General features: G+C 35.3%; 1 long non-coding RNA gene across 1 annotated transcript; it reads left to right on the forward strand.

Moving 5' to 3' along the window:
- Positions 1-2,425: 2,425 nt before the first annotated feature.
- Positions 2,426-11,565, forward strand: LOC149560777 (uncharacterized). The gene is made up of 3 exons (XR_016363378.1): positions 2,426-2,534; positions 2,642-2,759; positions 11,211-11,565. It is a non-coding gene; the product is annotated as an uncharacterized LOC149560777 (long non-coding RNA).
- The last annotated feature ends 6,559 nt before the right edge of the window (positions 11,566-18,124 follow it).

The raw sequence follows: 18,124 nt of genomic DNA on the forward strand, positions 1-18,124 counted from the left end.
ATTTTATGCTTGAATGTGCTCCCCTCTAGAAAATAGTTCTTTTCTATTCCTTTGAGAGTTAATGTGCCTCTATCCAAAAGCCAAAAAATGTGACATGTAGCTCTCTATAGGGGAAAAGTAAGATACCTAAATCACAAGTTTTTGTTATATCAAGTTTTTAATTGTGCATTAAGATTTTTACTTGTTGATTCATAGTGATTTATTCACCCCTGTGAGCATCACCTAGATCCAATGAGTGCTAAGTGTTCCATTTATTCTCATGAGAGATGGATTCATGTTGAATCACTACTCATGAAATATGGGTCAATGAGTTTGACTCAAAATCACACAGTTAAATCTTCAAAACAATATCACGATTTATCACTTTTTAATGATTTGTCATTTTTTTAAGTTGTATTTGAGGTGTTTTATTTCTTGAAAATGATTTGTAGAATGACTACTAATGTATGCATAAAGAATTGAAAGTTCTTAGCGAGTATCAATAGGGGCAGGATGAATCCTCCCTAGAAGAGGCCATGGTGAAATATGAAAAGTCAAGGGCGTAAAACCAGAAGCAAGAGTTGCAGAGCATCACACTAGCTTTCAAGAAATGTTATTCTTACACTAATAAATGATCAATCCAACTAGTAATGATTAAGAAATTATCAATTCTTATTTAACATTATTTAATGTAATTTTTAAAAAAAAATCAATAAACAACTGAAGCCTTGATTAAATTAAAATTAAAAATGGAAGAACAAAGTATCTCTATTTAAACGTGCACTAATAGGAAAGAACGGAGAAGAAAACCTTTAGTCTTGTCTAGGACCATAGTCCTTTATTTTTACATTATTAAAAGGGGCATACCACAGTTGCCATTAATTAGAATTTATTTTAAATACAAAAAGAAAGACTAGAGTCCTTTTCTTAGTTTTGTAATCTTTAGTAATTCCTATATCAATTTTTGTTAGTTCTTTGTCCAAGGAGAGAGGGACTGATTTGACCAGATCTTTATATAACTAGAAGGTACCTCTTTTTTAATTTTGCATGGAGTAATAGTGCCTTGCAAACTTGTTGATCAATAATATGACTTAAATTGAGTGTTAGTATTGTTAGTTAAAAACCTTTGATTAAGAAATCCTTGGATTCTTGGCAGGGTATTCCTAAAATACTTTGGTTAGCCATTGCTGGAGTTAGTCCAAAATATAAAATGAATTCTCTCAATTTTACCATAATAATCATTAATAACGCAGGCTTGATCCTAACATTCTTTAAACAATGTAAAAACCATTGTCAAATATTCTAAGTCCTACTTAACCAAGTATATATATAGAAGTCCTAATTTTATTTGAGATTAATTGAAATTTTGTTGATCAGTACTTCCATGCATAAATTAGACTTTTGACCTTACTAGTTAATTTAGAATCATCTTTAAATATCATATTGTGAGTTTTTTCTTTTTAGAGTTGCCTTTGAGAATTGCTATGTATAGTATTCTATTTCACCGACTCGGAATGGATTAGGTCCTCCACATATGCTTAGTTTTACTTCTATAATTAGTTTATAACATGATATTCTGAAAACACTACCTCTATCACAACTAATAGAAAAAATGGGGCCCGATTTAATTTAGCAGATTATTAGTATATTATTTGTCCTTATCCATTTCAATCCTAACAAGCAACTTCATTCGAAGGAGATAAAATGCAAAAGTTATTCACAACAAACTAATGTAGAAATAACATTCATATGTATTTATGATAACAAGAACTTACATACAGAGGTCTATGGATAATGGAGTGCCCAAGCTTATTTACATAACTACCACGCTTACAAACCACCTTCTGAAGTGGGAACCAGGATAATATATAGATTGTTCTATATATATATCTTAACATTATCCTTCGGAAATTACAAAGACTAAAAAAAAAATTTACCATATATTATTCTGATCCGAAATGAAGTCTTCAGATGAGTTTTCAAGAAATGCTACTCTTACACTAATAAATGATCCATCCAACTAGTAATGATTAAGAAATTATCAAATATTATTTGACATTATTTAATGTAAGATTTTATTTTATAATTATTAGAAAAATATTATAGTGATTGAAAATTTATAGTCTTAGTGATTCTTAGCTAGACATTTCACCTAGCTTACCAAATTTAGTCTATTAAAAAAAAAAAAATTAATATTAAATAAAAACTAAAATTATTAGTAGAAATAATTTTAATAGAGATAGTTTTTCCAACTTCTAATAAAAAATCACATCAAAATTGAATTTGCATAAATCAGATACCATAGACATTTAATCAATATTTTTAACTCTTCACATTAATTTATATTCCAAATCAAATAAAGACAAGATAGCCTTGAGAAAATTTTGAAAACATCTGTAGTTAAAAAGCAATGGGAAAAGTTTTTCTAACATTTTCGAACTAAAATAGCCGTTGGAGAGAGCCGAGAAAGAAGCAAATCGGGTAGAGATATATAATAATTCAATTCTTCGATTTGTTATTTGATTGTTCGTTGTTTGCTGTCACTATTTTTTAAGGTTTTTTTCCTTTCCCTATTTACAATTGCTTTTTAGAATTTATTTGAGTATATTTTGTAGGATTTTCCCCATACTGGTGTGTCTCTTCATGTTATTTGTCCGTGCAGAGGGAAGAAGCATGGGAGAGGGAAAAAGTGAAGCAGAAAATTCAGATAAAGAGGAATGGAGGAAAAGCTCAGTCGGATTGGAGAGTCAGAAATATTGTCCCAGGAACCCTAATTTCACGTCAGCTTTTTCTTTGCCATTTCTTCTATTTCTGATGTTTCACATTTTAAGAGAAAATTTAAATTTATGTTATTAGATGTTCAATCAAAACCTGTTTGAAAGAGCGATGCCATTCTAAATACTAGATTTAAAATATTTGTGTTACATAGCAAGGCAGTATTATACCATTTCTTTGAAATACCACTGGAACATAGCACTGTTTGAATTAGCAACCACAACTTCAGGCTCTCTCCTTCAAAGGATATACCATTGCATAGGAAATTTCCCTTGAATAGGGTAACTTGCATTCCCGAATGTCAGATTTTTCCTTATGATTGTCTACATGCAAATTTTCCTATTTTCTTTCCATGGATTTTTCGTTGTTATACCCTGAAATTAAATGGAGATATTTGTAAATTCTAGAAGAGATTTCAGAATATTTTAATGACCCACTCGTTTTGTGTATCTTTATATGAGTCATTTTGATGAAAGTGGTTAAGAGCGTTGAGGCCAAATGATTTCTGATGAATAACTTGCACCGTCCTTACTGGTTAAGGGAATTGCTATCAGATGTTTTAGAGTAATTTTTTAGGATATTTCAAATTCGGTAACGTTCAGATTCTCTTAAATGCGGTGCACGACCTGCTGAGGTTTTTTATTTCAAATTAATTCAAAAGATATTTTACTTAATTTTGGAGAGAACGGAGCATCTGATAAAGATCATGGATTGTCGTTACTGGAAAATATTGTTTAGGGTTATGCTCAACTGACGCCCATTTTATATTTTTTTCTCTTTAGGTTAGAGGAATATTTGACATATTTGCAATTAGTTCTCTTAAAGAAGGATCATGACTTCCTAAGAGCAATTTCTTCTCTTTTGTGGTTTTTCGTTTCTTCCAAATCAACGAGAAATCTTCAGAAATCATGAGGGATGATACCTTTAATTAGATTTTGCCTCTTTAGTCGAACCTTTGATGAGGAAAGAGATACAAAAGCAGAGAAACAACATGAACTCTGGTTAAAAATCTTGATATACTCAGGTTCTTTCTTATTGTAGGCTTTGGCAGCCTTCATGTTAAAAAGAACCCTAGCTTTAACCAACTCTAAGAAGAGAGTTGATTTCAACAAACTCGTTCACTAACGAGGTGAATATTGTCATGTGGGAACTGCTTTTAAATAGGTTATATATTTCAAAGAAATCAAGAAGATGTATTATGATGAAGCTCCAAGAGGAGAGAAGTTTGATGGAAAGATTATATAATTATTAAAGGCTTAAATCAAGAGATGGGAGAAATGAAGAAGATGTATTATGATGAAGCTCCAAGAGGAGAGAAGTTTGATGGAAAGATTATATAATTATTAAAGGCTTAAATCAAGAGATGGGAGAAATGAAGAGGAAAATGTTACAGACAGGACAATGATTAGTATTTTTGTTACTTTGAGCATGTTCAGATGTATATGAAGTATCATAAGTTTTTCTTATGCATTGTGGTCTTTTCATGTTAATTTATTTTATATAGACATTTTACCTAAAGAGAAGATCAACCAGTGTTGTACTAATCCACAAACATGCCTGCCAAACTATGACAGTTTATTTTAAAGTAGTGTTCATTGCTACCCCAAAAAGGGGCATGGGTACTAAGGATAAGAGAAAAATGTCTTTCCTGAGCTCAAAAGGCCCAAGCTTCTACCTAGTTTGATTATGCTACTTCTTTCCCCAATGAATGTCAGCTCCTATATGTATAGGAGTCAGCTTCTATATATTCTCAGCAATACCCTTCTCCATTTTTCTGTTTGTATATTAGTCAACTCCTATATCTTCTCAATAATGTTCTCTCAATCTTGCTACGATTCCTATGGAGTGACAAACCTCTAATATCTTCAATTTATTGAATGTTATGGCTATCCATTCTCCACTCTAAAATATAAGTTTATATGCTTTCATACCTTTCTTATTGTCAAGTCATACTTCGAATATATTTTCGTTCGATGTCTTCAAATCATTTGGCTTAGCATGCAGCTAAAGAGATTTAGGTGTATGGAGTGACAAACCTCTAATATCTTCAATTTCTTGAATGTTGTGGCTATCCATTCTCCACTCTGAAATATAAGTTTATATGATTTTATACCATTCTTATTGTCAAGTCATATTTCGAATATATTTTCGTTCGATGTCTTCAAATTATTTGGCTTAGCATGCAGCTAAAAAGATTTAGGTGTATGGAGTGACAAACCTCTAATATCTTCAACTTCTTGAATGCTGTGGCTATCCATTGTCCACTCTGAAATATAAGTTTATATGATTTTATACCATTCTTATTGTCAAGTCATATTTCAAAAATATTTTCGTTCGATGTCTTCAAATCATTTGGCTTAGCATGCAGCTAAAGAGATTTAGGTGTCATTCAACAATATCTGTCTAACAATTTTCATTTGTAATTGTAAATAAATTTGCAGAAAATATATTAACTGATTATGCTCATAATCAACCAGATAATGAGCACCAATATTTTACAACTCAAATTTCCAGTAATTATTTAACTCATTGCTGGAATGTAGTCCTTCCTGTTCCTAAAGGTTTAATGACTTACTGAAAACAGGGGCTTGAGCATATAGCCAAAGTATGGAGGGGATGCTTCTAAAGACGTCAATGTTCAACAAAAGAAACATTACAAATGTGTGTCACGTGCTTCCAATCAACGGTAGTTAAAATAGCCCAACCTAGCTGTATTCATTCATTCGCCTATGCCAATAATATAACATTTTATGCTAGATAATGCTATCCTAGAAAAAAGCTCTTTTTGATTCCCTTTCAGAGTTATAGCATGCCAACAGTAAATGTGCCTCTAGCCCAGAGCTGAAAAAATGTTGCACATATGTCAAATTGACTAGCGCTCTGCAAGAAAAAAAGCATTTATGCACTAAGATTCTAATATGCATGGTGCTTGTTGATTCAAAGAGATTTATCACTTCTTAAGCTTCATTGAAAGTCTTTTATTTCTTGAAAATGAACTGCAAAATTGACTGCTAATGTATGTCTAAAGAATTCAAATTTATTATTTTGGAGATGTTAGTCTTTATATATACTTGTGTGGTTGTTTGTCATATAGACAGTAGATATTAATTTTCATTCTTTACAGTCAATTGTGGGGATCAAAAATGGATATGATTGAGGAACTCAGGCAGGCGGGGCCTAGTTCAGCTCTTGCAGTGACTTGGGTTTCTCTATTACAAGATGTAATTAGACAACCTGTAGGTATCTACTTAGGAGTGATTCTCCCATGATCTCTTGCGGCATTTAAAGTTGACAACAATAGCTACTTACCTACATCTGTGATTGCACATGTTTGGGTTGTGGTCAGGTCAGTAATGTCTGGTGTGAAGCCTAACCTGTGGTCAAACGTAATGTTATTTTGAAGCCAATCAGTGCTCACATCATTGTGCTGTGAAGCCAGTTTGAGATTCTACTTGAATAAAGATGGTATGATTTTTACTACACTCTAATGCTGTTGTAGATGGGAAAGAAATAACAAATTGTCGGGCATTAATTGGAACTAAGCAAAAAAGAATCCACAAGGTTAAATTAGTCGAGTTGTGTAGTGCTTTTAAGTAACTGGCATAAGATACTTCTAGATATACCATTATTGCAATGTTTGTCATTTTTAGCATATTCAGTCTAGACTGAAAATATCAAACAGAGAATCTTATCAAACTTTCCAAAATGCTACAGCAACCAACACTTCATTTCTTCCTTGCATGATTTGATCAACTGATCAATCAGATATAATAAAACCATTACAATGACTATTTATAGGAAGCTTCTTCAATTAGTGGTGAGGGAAGATGGCAATTTTTGCTTATGTTCTGTGTTATGGTCAGGCACACTTTCTGACGATTTTACAACATTTGGAGTCTGCCCTTGTTTGGAAAGAAAGATATGTGTGTGCTGCCTATGCATTTATTCATTTCACAGTTTTTTGTTATGTTAATTTGTGGTTATAAATAAAGATTCTAATATATGCATGTTAATTATTGATTCATAGAGATTTATCACTTTTTAAAGCAGGATTAGAAGAATTTTATGTTAGTTTTAGGTAGCTTGGACAGTTGTTGGTCCACATGTAATTAATTAGCAAATAATTATTTGGTAATTAATTGACTCCTTCTAGAAGCTACTAGTAACCTATTGGTTAGGTTGTTTTAATTGAGAAGCAACTAGAAACTTCTTAGTTAGGAAGCAACTACAACTTCTTGGTTGAGTTGTTTTGATCAAGAAGCAACTAGAAACCTCTTGATTAATTAAGTAGTATAAAAGGGGGTCAAGGGAGGTATTTGGCTAACATGAAAGAATAGAACAAAGAACAACAAGAGTTGTACAAGCATTTGTAGTGTTAGCAAATGAGTTTGTAGTGATAGAAAACAATCTCGCAGTGTTAGCAAGGGCATAGTGATAGTGTTGGGGATAGCAATGGGGAATATCAATAGGAGAAATTAGGAGGTTGTTTGAATTTTGCCAGAGAGAGGCTAGGAATTTTGTATCTCTTGATTTGCTGAAGTTAATATATTTTCCATCTGCAGAACTGGTTTTCCCTTAGGGGTTTTTCCAGGGACGATTTGTCCAAAAATATTGTGTTCTTTGTGTTCTGAATTTCTTTCCATATTTTTATTGGTAAAGTTGCAATTGTGTTATTTTTCGATATTAGCTATGAATTTTTTTTTAGCAGTTTAATAATCATTTACAATAGGAGATTAATAATCAGTGATTGCAATAATGTTAAGTTTCACATGGTATTAGAGCAGTGTTGAGGGTAGAAGAGTTTTGCCCTAGAAAAGAAGTTAAGGGTTTATAGAACCTAGTGTGATATCTTTAGAATTATTAGTGCTTTAATCTCTTGAGATGACTTCAGCTGGTTTGAGAGATCAGGATAGATTGGATGGTGTCTCAAATTTTGGTGTGTGGAAAGCCATAATTTCTTTATTGTTGGAAGAGAATGGTATCAAGGATTATGTTACTAGTATTGTACCTATACCAACAGATGCGACATAGCTTGCAGCATATAAGAAAGATGATGCCAAGGCAAGGAGGATTATCCTTGATGGTGTCAAGGATCATATTGTTCCACATATCTTAGAGCTAGACACAATGAATAAGATGTGGGATACCATTTTGAGTCTATACCAGAATGCTACCACCAACAAGAAGATGATTCTTAGAGAGAAGCTAAAGAATACCTAGATAAACCAAGGAGAAGACATTACAAGTTACCTCACTAGGCTTAGACTTGTCAAAGATGAGTTAGGAGCTGTTGGAGATAGTCCTAGTGATGATGAGCTAGTAAGAATAGCCCTAAATGGGTTTTCTAAATAGTGGAGATTCTTTGTTCAAGTTGTCAATGGATGATATACCTTACCGAGTTGGGATCGATTATGGACTGATTTCACTCAAGAGGAGTTTAGACTAAGTCTTGTCAATGCAGCCAACAAGAGTCAAAAAAGTGAGGTGGAATAGGAGAATGTTGCCCTAGCAAGGAAAGGGAAAGCAAAGAAGGGATCTAGCAAAGGATCTAATTCTCAAACTAGAAAGAAGAAGGAGCTTTCTAAGATCAAGTGCTTTGGATGTCATGAATATGGTCACTATGTCAATGATTGCCTAGAAAGGAAGAAAGCAAAGAAGTAGATGGCAGCTTTAGCAAGTGCAGAAGAACTCTCTAGTAGAATGGAAGATGAGTTTGCACTTATAGCTTGTATGGTGAGCTCAACCTCACAGACTATCTGGTATATAGATAATGGGGTGTCATCATATGACAGGAGTTAGAGAATACTTCTCTAGTTGTAAGGAGGAGAACACCAATATCCAAATTTCTATGAAAAATTGTAATGTCCCATTTTGGACATTTGTTGTTTTTCCTTTTTATTTGTATTAGTTTGATAGTATTTTATATGATATTCCTCTTGTTGTTTGATTTTGTACATATATGCATGTTTTATAGAGTAATGTCCTTTTGTTGATAATAATTATATTTTATTAACAATTATAATTATATTAATTATATTTAATAATACCATATATTATATATATATATATAATTTATATAACATATATTATATCTATCATTATTAATAGTATTAGTGTTATAAATATTATTTATTCATTAATCTTATATATATATTCAATAGTATAAAGGCCTAATGGGCTTCTTATTGAATTTTATAAGGCTACTATTAAGTGGATCAGTAAAGATATGTGTGATTTGTATAATGAGGCCTTGTATGTTAGTTCCCTCAATCCTGAGATTAATAGGGGTATTATTAAACTCCTTCCTAAAGAAGGGGATTAATCTCTTATCAAGAATTGGAAACCTATCATTCTCCTCAATGTTTCTTATAAAATATTAGCGAAAGTTTTAGCCATTAGATTGATTCACATTCTCCTAAAATTTGTTAGTAATACTCAAATGGGTTTTATTAAAGGAAGATACATTCTAGAGAATATGATTATTACTTGGGAAGCCATGGATTGGGCCAAGTGTTCTCATCAAAACTCTACTCTACTCTTCCTGGACTTTGAGAAAGCTTATGATAGAATTGAGTGGAAATTTATTATTATGTTGTTGCAATCTTTTAGTTTTCCCCCCTACTTCTGTAATGTTGTTCAAACTCTGCTTCAAGATGCTTGTGCTCAAATTGAAATCAATAGATCTCTTTCTGATCCTTTCCCTCTCGGTCCTTCCATCAGGCAGGGATGCCCTTTGTCTCCTACTCTATTTATCATTGTTGTTGAAGCTTTATACTATATTCTTAGAGATAACACCCTTTCCCCTAAAGTTAGAGGTTTATACCTTCCTAATAATGATGAGCTTATTAATAGCCACTTTGCTGATGACACCGCTCTATTTTTTGAGCTCATTGATAACAATCTTAAGCATCTTCAAATCAAGTTGGATCTATTTTGTACTATATCTAGTGCTCGTATCTCCCGAACCAAATCTATTTTCCTGGGTTGGGATGATCATCCTCTTGATTGGTTCTCTCAATACAAGTTTCAATGGGGAGGTCCTAATAAAGTTGTCAAGTATCTTGGTATACCCTACTCTATTGATCCTTCTCTTAAGGACATGTGGGCCTGGATTAAGGCTAAGATTGTGAACAAACTTAATAAATGGCACAATAGATCTTTATCTCTCGCTAAGAGAATTCAAGTCTGTCAAAAGTTATTGTCTTCTTATATTATTTATTACTCCTCTGCTTGGATGTTCAGTAATTACCAAATTCTTGAAATTCAAAAAGCTATCAGGCTATTTCTCTAGTCTGATGGAAAGGGTAAAAGAAAATTTCATGCGGTTAAATGGGACTAGTGCCATGCTAATAAGACCCTTGGAGGGCTAGGATTAATTGATCTTAGGTTACAAGGTATAGCTCTTTCCGCCAAGTGGATCTTTCAATCTATGGAGGGTGATAGTCTGTGGAAAGTGCTTGTTAGATACAACATTGAGAGAGGTTTTCCCAAGTAGGCTAGATCTTGGAAGAATCTCCCTTTTTGTGACCTTATTATTGTTAATTTCCTGGTTGTTGTCCAAGGGTCACCCATCTTCAGATCCATTTGGTGTGCTTGGGATCATGTCCAAAAATTTATCACCAATAAGGTTTTTTAGAATGATAGTCAACTTCATGGTGAGAGATCCATTTGGTGGAATTTGAGCCTGAATAACAAACCCCTAGCCCTCTACCAAGGGTGTTCTGCGAAGTCCTGGGCTAAATCTGGTATTACTCAATTTGCTAATATTTTTGAACATGATATTCTTATCCCTTGGGAAGATCTCAACAATAAGTTTAATTTACCTTAGTCTCAGAAGAAGACTTATAATTTAATTTTACAAGCTACTAAAGATCTTCCATCTCTTTTCCATGTGGACTCTTATAGATACATTAAATGCAAGTGGCTAGATGGAACTGTATTAAACAAGCTTAAAGCTAAGAATATATATAAGATCATTGCTCACAATGAAGATATTATTGCTTATGTTAATAAATTATGTTATTGTTCTTTTGTTATTAAAGCTTGGAATAAGTTGCTAAATTCTATTTGGAAAATTTTTGTTGAGCCAAAAATTCAATGTTTTAAATGGATGTTGTTAATTATCAGACTTCTAACTAGAAGAGATAATCAACATTCTGATGTTTATAATATTTGTAGGTTGCCTGATATAGGTAGACATATCTTGTTTGATTTTCTTTTTGCTAAAGAAATATGGAAATTGTTTGGTATTTACTATCCCATTAATGTGAATATCATTGAAATTCTTACTGGTCACATTAATGGGCTTAGTAAGGATGTTATTTTTTTCTGGAACATGATGTCTTCTAACATTCTTTGGCATATTTGGAAATGTAGGAATGGGAAAAAGTACCAAGGTAAGTCAAGGGTTCTTATTGAATTTTTTCAAAAACTCATATTTTAAAATCTTCTTGCAGGTTCAAACTACCATGATAATTGAAAAGGACAAATTAAGAAGGTTTATTAAAGATGGACATGCTACTTTCTTCTTTTATGAGCTAAATTATGGCTATCAGTGGTAAAAGACTATTGATAATTTGTGGATGCTTCAGCACATGTGCTAGAAGTTGAACCAAGCAATTAAGAGGAACCATAACGCTAGGAAGGAGGGAATCTTTATGCTATTCCAGATCCAGGAGTGGAAGAGTATTGTTTGGATGGAACGCCCACTCGGTTGGATCGTGTGGGTGGATTCTTATTGTGATATTTTGCACTAGCTCTTTGTTATTCGGTTCTTGTTGTATATGATGTATCCTAGCTGTTTCATTGCTACTTTGGTTCCTGTTTGAGGCTATGCCTCTTTTGTGATCCTCGATGACCTATGTATTCATTTTTTGATCTCTCTATACCTAATAGAAATAAAATAGTATATCATTTAAATATCTAATACATATGTATATATATGTATATTATATGTGTATGATAATATATATGGGTATGTGGAGGATCATGGTGTACCAAACTATGGCCTTAAGTGGCAGTGAAAAATTAACAAATCAGGTTTATGTCAATTTGACACATAATTTTGAAGTGGTTATGGACTTTATATCAAAAAGTTGTAAGAAAATAATCTGTAAGAAATTGAATTTAGTTTCTAAACTACTAGGCCTTATAAGGAGAAAAAAATAATTAATTGGTCAAAAGTTTGAATTTTAATGCAATACTAAGAAAATTTCAGGGCGAAAATAAAAAGTAGGTGTATGTCTGACCACCTTAATCAAAATCAAATCATAATAATATTTTTTAAAAATAATTATAGATATGAAAAGTAGACTCATGCTCGGATGTGACGCATATTTTTTGATATTTTTATTCCAAATAAATAATTAAATATGAATTTTCTACCAAAACTTTTTCGAAAAAAAAAAAGTCTCATGTCTGACCACCCTAACTAATAGAAAATTTTATCAAATTTAAATTTTATTTTATTTTCTTATACTAGCCGAAGTATAGAATGTGACACAACTTTTAGATTTAAAAAATGTTATACCATTTCAAAGTTATAGCTATTTTTCAATCAGTATGTCAATCAGCGCTTTACAATTATCTTCATTGATAATTAACTAATAAATACTTATCGAACTCAGAATTTGACAAAAAATATATTGATGGAATCTAGAGAGCGATTTTAAAAAACCCTTTTCATTTTATTCAATTTTGATCAAAATAACATTGTCAGACGGCTACTCGAAGTCTGAGTATCACTAAAACCCTCTTCAAACACGTCTTTTGGGTTGACCGGGTAGGCTTGGTAAATACCAAGCCGTCCGATATCCGATTTGTTGCAATTGAAAAATTCAAAATTCCAACCCATTTTGGAGGGAAAATTGGGTTTAAACATCATTGCTTATTATAAATAAGTTATTTCACTTATATTACTATGTAAAGACGTATTTTAATACATTATATATATATATATATACGTAATGTAAAGATATAAAATATAATCTAGCAATATATAATAATATATTATGTTAATCTTATTACAATCTATAAATATAATTTATATTATTATTATTTTTACTAAATATAATAACGTAATTTATATATATATAATACGTATTATATATTATAATATTAATATGTATGTTATTAATATATATATATATATAATAACATAATATTTTTATTAAATATAATAAAGTAATACATACATACATATATATATATATATATATATATATATATATATATATATATATATGTTATTAATATATATAATAACGTCATAGGTATCTTATATATGTTAATAATATACATATCTATTATATTAAACATGCATACATATTAATATATATGAGTCAAAGGGGGTCATAGGTCAACCATTGACACCCTTTGACGCATTAAATGACGACATATGTCCTTAGGGGTCTTAGGAGCCCTAAGGACATATTACAATGGTTAATATGGGTCAAAGGGGGTCATAGAGTGACTTATGACCCCTTTATATCCATTAAATGACGATATATGTCCCTACAGGTCCTAGGACCTCAAGGGACATATTTGAATTGTTCATATGGATCAAAGGGGATATATGTCTCTAGGGGTCCTAGAACCCTTAGGGACATATTCGAATGGGTAATATGGGTCAAAGGGGGTCATAGGTCCCTTTGACCCATTAAATGACGACATCTATCCTTGACATATTCGAATGGGTAATATGGGTCAAAGGGGGTCATAGGGTGACCTATGACTCTTTTTGACCCATTAAACGACGACATATGTCTCTGGGGGTCCTAGAACCCCTAGGGACATATTCGAATGTGTAATATGGGTCAAAGGGGGTCATAGGGTGACCTATTACCCTCTTTGACCCATTAAACGACGACATATGTTGCTAGGGGTCTAGGGGTCCTCAGACCCCTAGGAACATATTAGTTCATATCATTAAACGATGACATGTCTCTAGGGGTCCTAGAACCCCTAGGGACATTTCGAATTGTTCATATGGGTCAAACGAGGTCATAGGGTGACCTATGACCCCTTTTGACCCATATGAACGATTCAAATATGTCTCTACGAGTCCTAGGACCCCTAGGGACATATTCAAATCATTCATATGGGTCGAGGGGGTCATAGGTGACCTATGACCCCCTTTAACCCATTAAACAACGACATATGTCTCTAGGGGTCCTAGAACCCTTAGGGACATATTTGAATTGTTCATATGGGTCAAAGGGGGTCATAAGGTGACCTATTACCCCCTTTGACTCACTAAACGATGACATATGTCTCTGGGGGTCCTATAACCCCTAGGGACATATTCGAATTGGTCATATGGGTCAAAGGGGGTCAGAGGGTGACCCTCTGACCCATTAAACGATGACATATGTCCTTAGGACATATTCAAATCATTCATATGGGTCAAAGGAGGTCATAGGTCAGACCCATTAAACGACGACATATGTCTCTAGGGGTCCTAGAACACTTAGGGACATATTCGAATTGTTCATATGGGTCAAAGGGGGTCATAAGGTGACCTATGACTCCCTTCGACCCATTAAATGATGACATATATCCCTAGGGGTCATAAGAACCCTAAGGATATATTCAAATTGTTCAAATTGGTCAAAGGGGGTCATAGGGTGACTTATGACACCCTTTGAACCATTAAACGATAACATATGTCCCTAGGGGTCATAGGACCCCTAGGGACATATTCGAATGGGCCATATGGGTCAAAGGGGGTCATAGGGTGACTTATGACCCCCTTTGACACATTAAATGATGACATATGTCCCTAGGGGTTCTAGTACCCCTAAGGACATATTTGAATCATTCATATGGGTCAAAGGTGGTCATAGGGTGACCTATGACCCCCTTTGACCCATTAAATGATGACATATGTCCCTAGGGGTCCTACGAATCTTAGGGACATTCGAATCGTTCCTATGGGTCAAAGGGGGTCATAGGGTGACCTATGACTCCCTTTGACCCTTTAAACGATGACATATGTCCCTAGGGGTCATGGGAACCCTAAGGACATATTCAATTCGTTCATATGGGTCAAAGGGAGACATAGGGTGACCTATGGCCCCTTTTGACCCACTAAATGACAACATATGTCCCTAGGGCTCCTAAGACCCCTAGGGACATATTCGAATGGGCCATATGGGTTAAAGGGGGTCATAGGGTGACCTATGACCCCCTTTGACCCATTGAACAATGACATATGTCCTTAGGGGTCCTACGACCCATAGGGACATATTCGAATAGTTCATATGGGTCAAAGCGGGTCATAGGGTGACCTATGACCCCCTTTAACCCATTAAACGATGACATATGTCCCTAAGGGTCCTAGGACCCCTAGGGACATATTTGAATCATTCCTATGCGTCAAAGGGGGTCATAGGGTGACCTATGACCCCCTTTGACCCATTAATCGAAAACTTAGGACCCCTAGGGACATATTCGAATGGGCCATATGGGTCAAAAGGGGTCATAGGGTGACTTATGACACCCTTTGACCCATTAAACGATGACATATGTCCCTAGGGGTCCTAAGATCCCTAGGGACATATTCGAATCGTTCCTATGGGTCAAAGGGAGTCATAGGGTGACCTATGACCCCATTTGACGGTCAAAGGGAGTCATAGGGTGACCTATGACCCCCTTTGACATATTAAACGACGAAAAATGTCCCTAGGGGTCCTAGGACCCCTAGGGACATATTCGAATTGTTCATAGGATCAAAGGGGGTCATAGTTCACACTATGACCCCCTTTGACCTATTAAAAAATGACATATGTCCTTAGGGGTCCTAGGACCCATAGGGACATATTTGAATCGTTCATATGGGTCAAAGGGGGTCATAGGGCGACCTATGACCCCCTTTGACCCATTAAACAATGACATATGTCCCTAGGGGTCCTGGGACCCCTAGGGACATATTTGAATCGTTCTTATGGGTCAAAGGGGGTCATAAGGTGACCTATGATCTCTTTTGACACATTAATCGATGACATATGTCCCTAGGGGTCCTAGGACCCCTAGTGACATTAGAATGAGCCATATGGATCAAAGGGGGTCATAGGGTGACTTATGACCCCCTTTGACCCATTAAACGATAACATATGTCCCTAAGGACATATTCAAATCATTCCTATGGGTCAAAGGGGGTCATAGGGTGACCTATGACCCCTTTTGACCCATTAAACGATGACATATGTCCCTAAGCATCCTAGGACCCTTAGGGACATTCTCGAATCGTTCATATAGGTCAAAGGGGGTAATAGAGTGACCTATGTCCCCCTTTGACCCATTAAACGATGACATATGTGCCTAGGCGTCTTAGGACCCATAGGGACATATTCAAATCGTTCATATGGGTCAAAGGGGGTCATAGGGTGACCTATAATCCCCTTTGACCATTAAACGAAAACATATGTCCCTAGGTGCCCTAGAACCCCTAAGGGCATATTCAAATCGTTCATATGGGTCAAAAGGGGTCATAGGGTGACCTATAATCCCCTTTGACCATTAAACAAAAACATATGTACCTAGGTGCCCTAGAACCCCTAAGGGCATATTCAAATCGTTCATATGGGTCAAAGGGGGTCATAGGGTGAACTATAATCCCCTTTGATCATTAAACGACGACATATGTCCCTATGGGTCATAGGGTGACCTATCACCCCCTTTGACCCATTAAATGATGACATATGTCCCTAGGCGTCCTAGGACCCATAGGGACATATTCGAATCATTCATATGGGTCAAAAGGGGTCACAGGGTGACCTATGACCCCCTTTGATCCATTAAACGATGACACATGTCCTTAAAGATCTTAGGACCCCTAGGGACATATTCGAATCATTCATATGGGTCAAAGCGGGTCATAGGTCACATTTTGACCCATTAAAAGATGACATATGTCCCTAGGGGTCATAGGACCCATAGAGACATATTTGAATCGTTCATATGGGTGAAAGGGGGTCATATTGTGACCTATGACCCCATTTGACCCATTAAATGACGACATATGTCCCTAGGGGTCCTAGGATCCCTCAGGACATATTTGAATTGTTTATGGGTCAAAGGGGGTCATAGGGTGAATTATGACCCCCTTTGACCCATTAAATGACGAGATATGTCCCTAGGGGTCTTAGGACCCATATGAACATATTTGAATCGTTCATATGGGTTAAAGGGGGTCATAGGGTGACTTATGACCCCCTTTGACCCATTAAACGACGACATATGTTCCTAGTGGCCCTAAGACCCCTAAGGACATATTCAAATCGTTCTTATGAGTCAAAGGAGGTCATAACATGACCTATGACCCCCTTTGACCCATTAAACGACGACATATGTCCCTAGGGATCTTAGGACCCATAGGGACATATTCGAATCGTTCATATGCGTCAATGGGAGTCATAGGGTGACCTATGACCCCCTTTGACTCATTAAATAACGACATATGTCCCTAGGGGTCCTAGGGCCCCTAGGGACATATTCGAATCATTCCTATGTGTCAAAGGGGGTCATAGGGTGACCTATCACGTGCTTTGACCCACTAATCGATGACATATCTCTCTAGGGGTCCTAGGACCCCTAGTGACATATTCGAATGAGCCATATGGGTCAAAGGGGGTGATAGAGTGACTTATGACCCCCTTTGATCTATTAAACGATGACATATGTCCCTAGGGGTCCTACGACCCCTAGGAACATATTCGAATCGTTCCTATGGGTCAAAGGGAGTCATAGGCTGACCAATGACCTCCTTTGACCCATTAAACAATGACATATGTCCCTAAGTGTCCTAGGACACCTAGGGACATATTCAAATCGTTCCTATGTGTCAAAGAGGGTCATAGGGTGACCTATGACCCGCTTTGACCCATTAAACGATGACATATTCGACCCCTAGGGACATACTCGAATCGTTCATATGGGTCAAAGGGGGTCATAGGGTGACCTATGTCCCCCTTTGACCCATTAAACGATGACATATGTCCCTAGAGGTCTTAGGACCCATAGGGACATATTCAAATCAATCCTATGGGTCAAAGGGGGTCATAGGGTGACTTATGACCCCCTTTGACCCATTAATCAACAACATATGTCCCTAGGGGTCCTAGGACCCCTAGTAACATATTCGAATGAGCCATATGTGTCAAAAAGGGTCATAGGGTGACTTATGACCCCCTTTGATCCATTAAACGATGACATATGTCCCTAGGGATCCTAAGACCCCTGGTTACATATTCGAATCGTTCCTATGGTTCAAAAGGGGTCATAGGGTGACCTATGACCCCCTTTGACCCATTAAACGATGACATATGTCCAAGACCCCTAGGCACATATTTGAATCATTCATATGGGTCAA

This window comes from Cupressus sempervirens, chromosome 4 (assembly GCF_028749045.1).
Source record: "Cupressus sempervirens isolate cs-2001-9-10 chromosome 4, ASM2874904v1, whole genome shotgun sequence".
NCBI classification, from domain to species: Eukaryota; Viridiplantae; Streptophyta; class Pinopsida; order Cupressales; family Cupressaceae; genus Cupressus; species Cupressus sempervirens.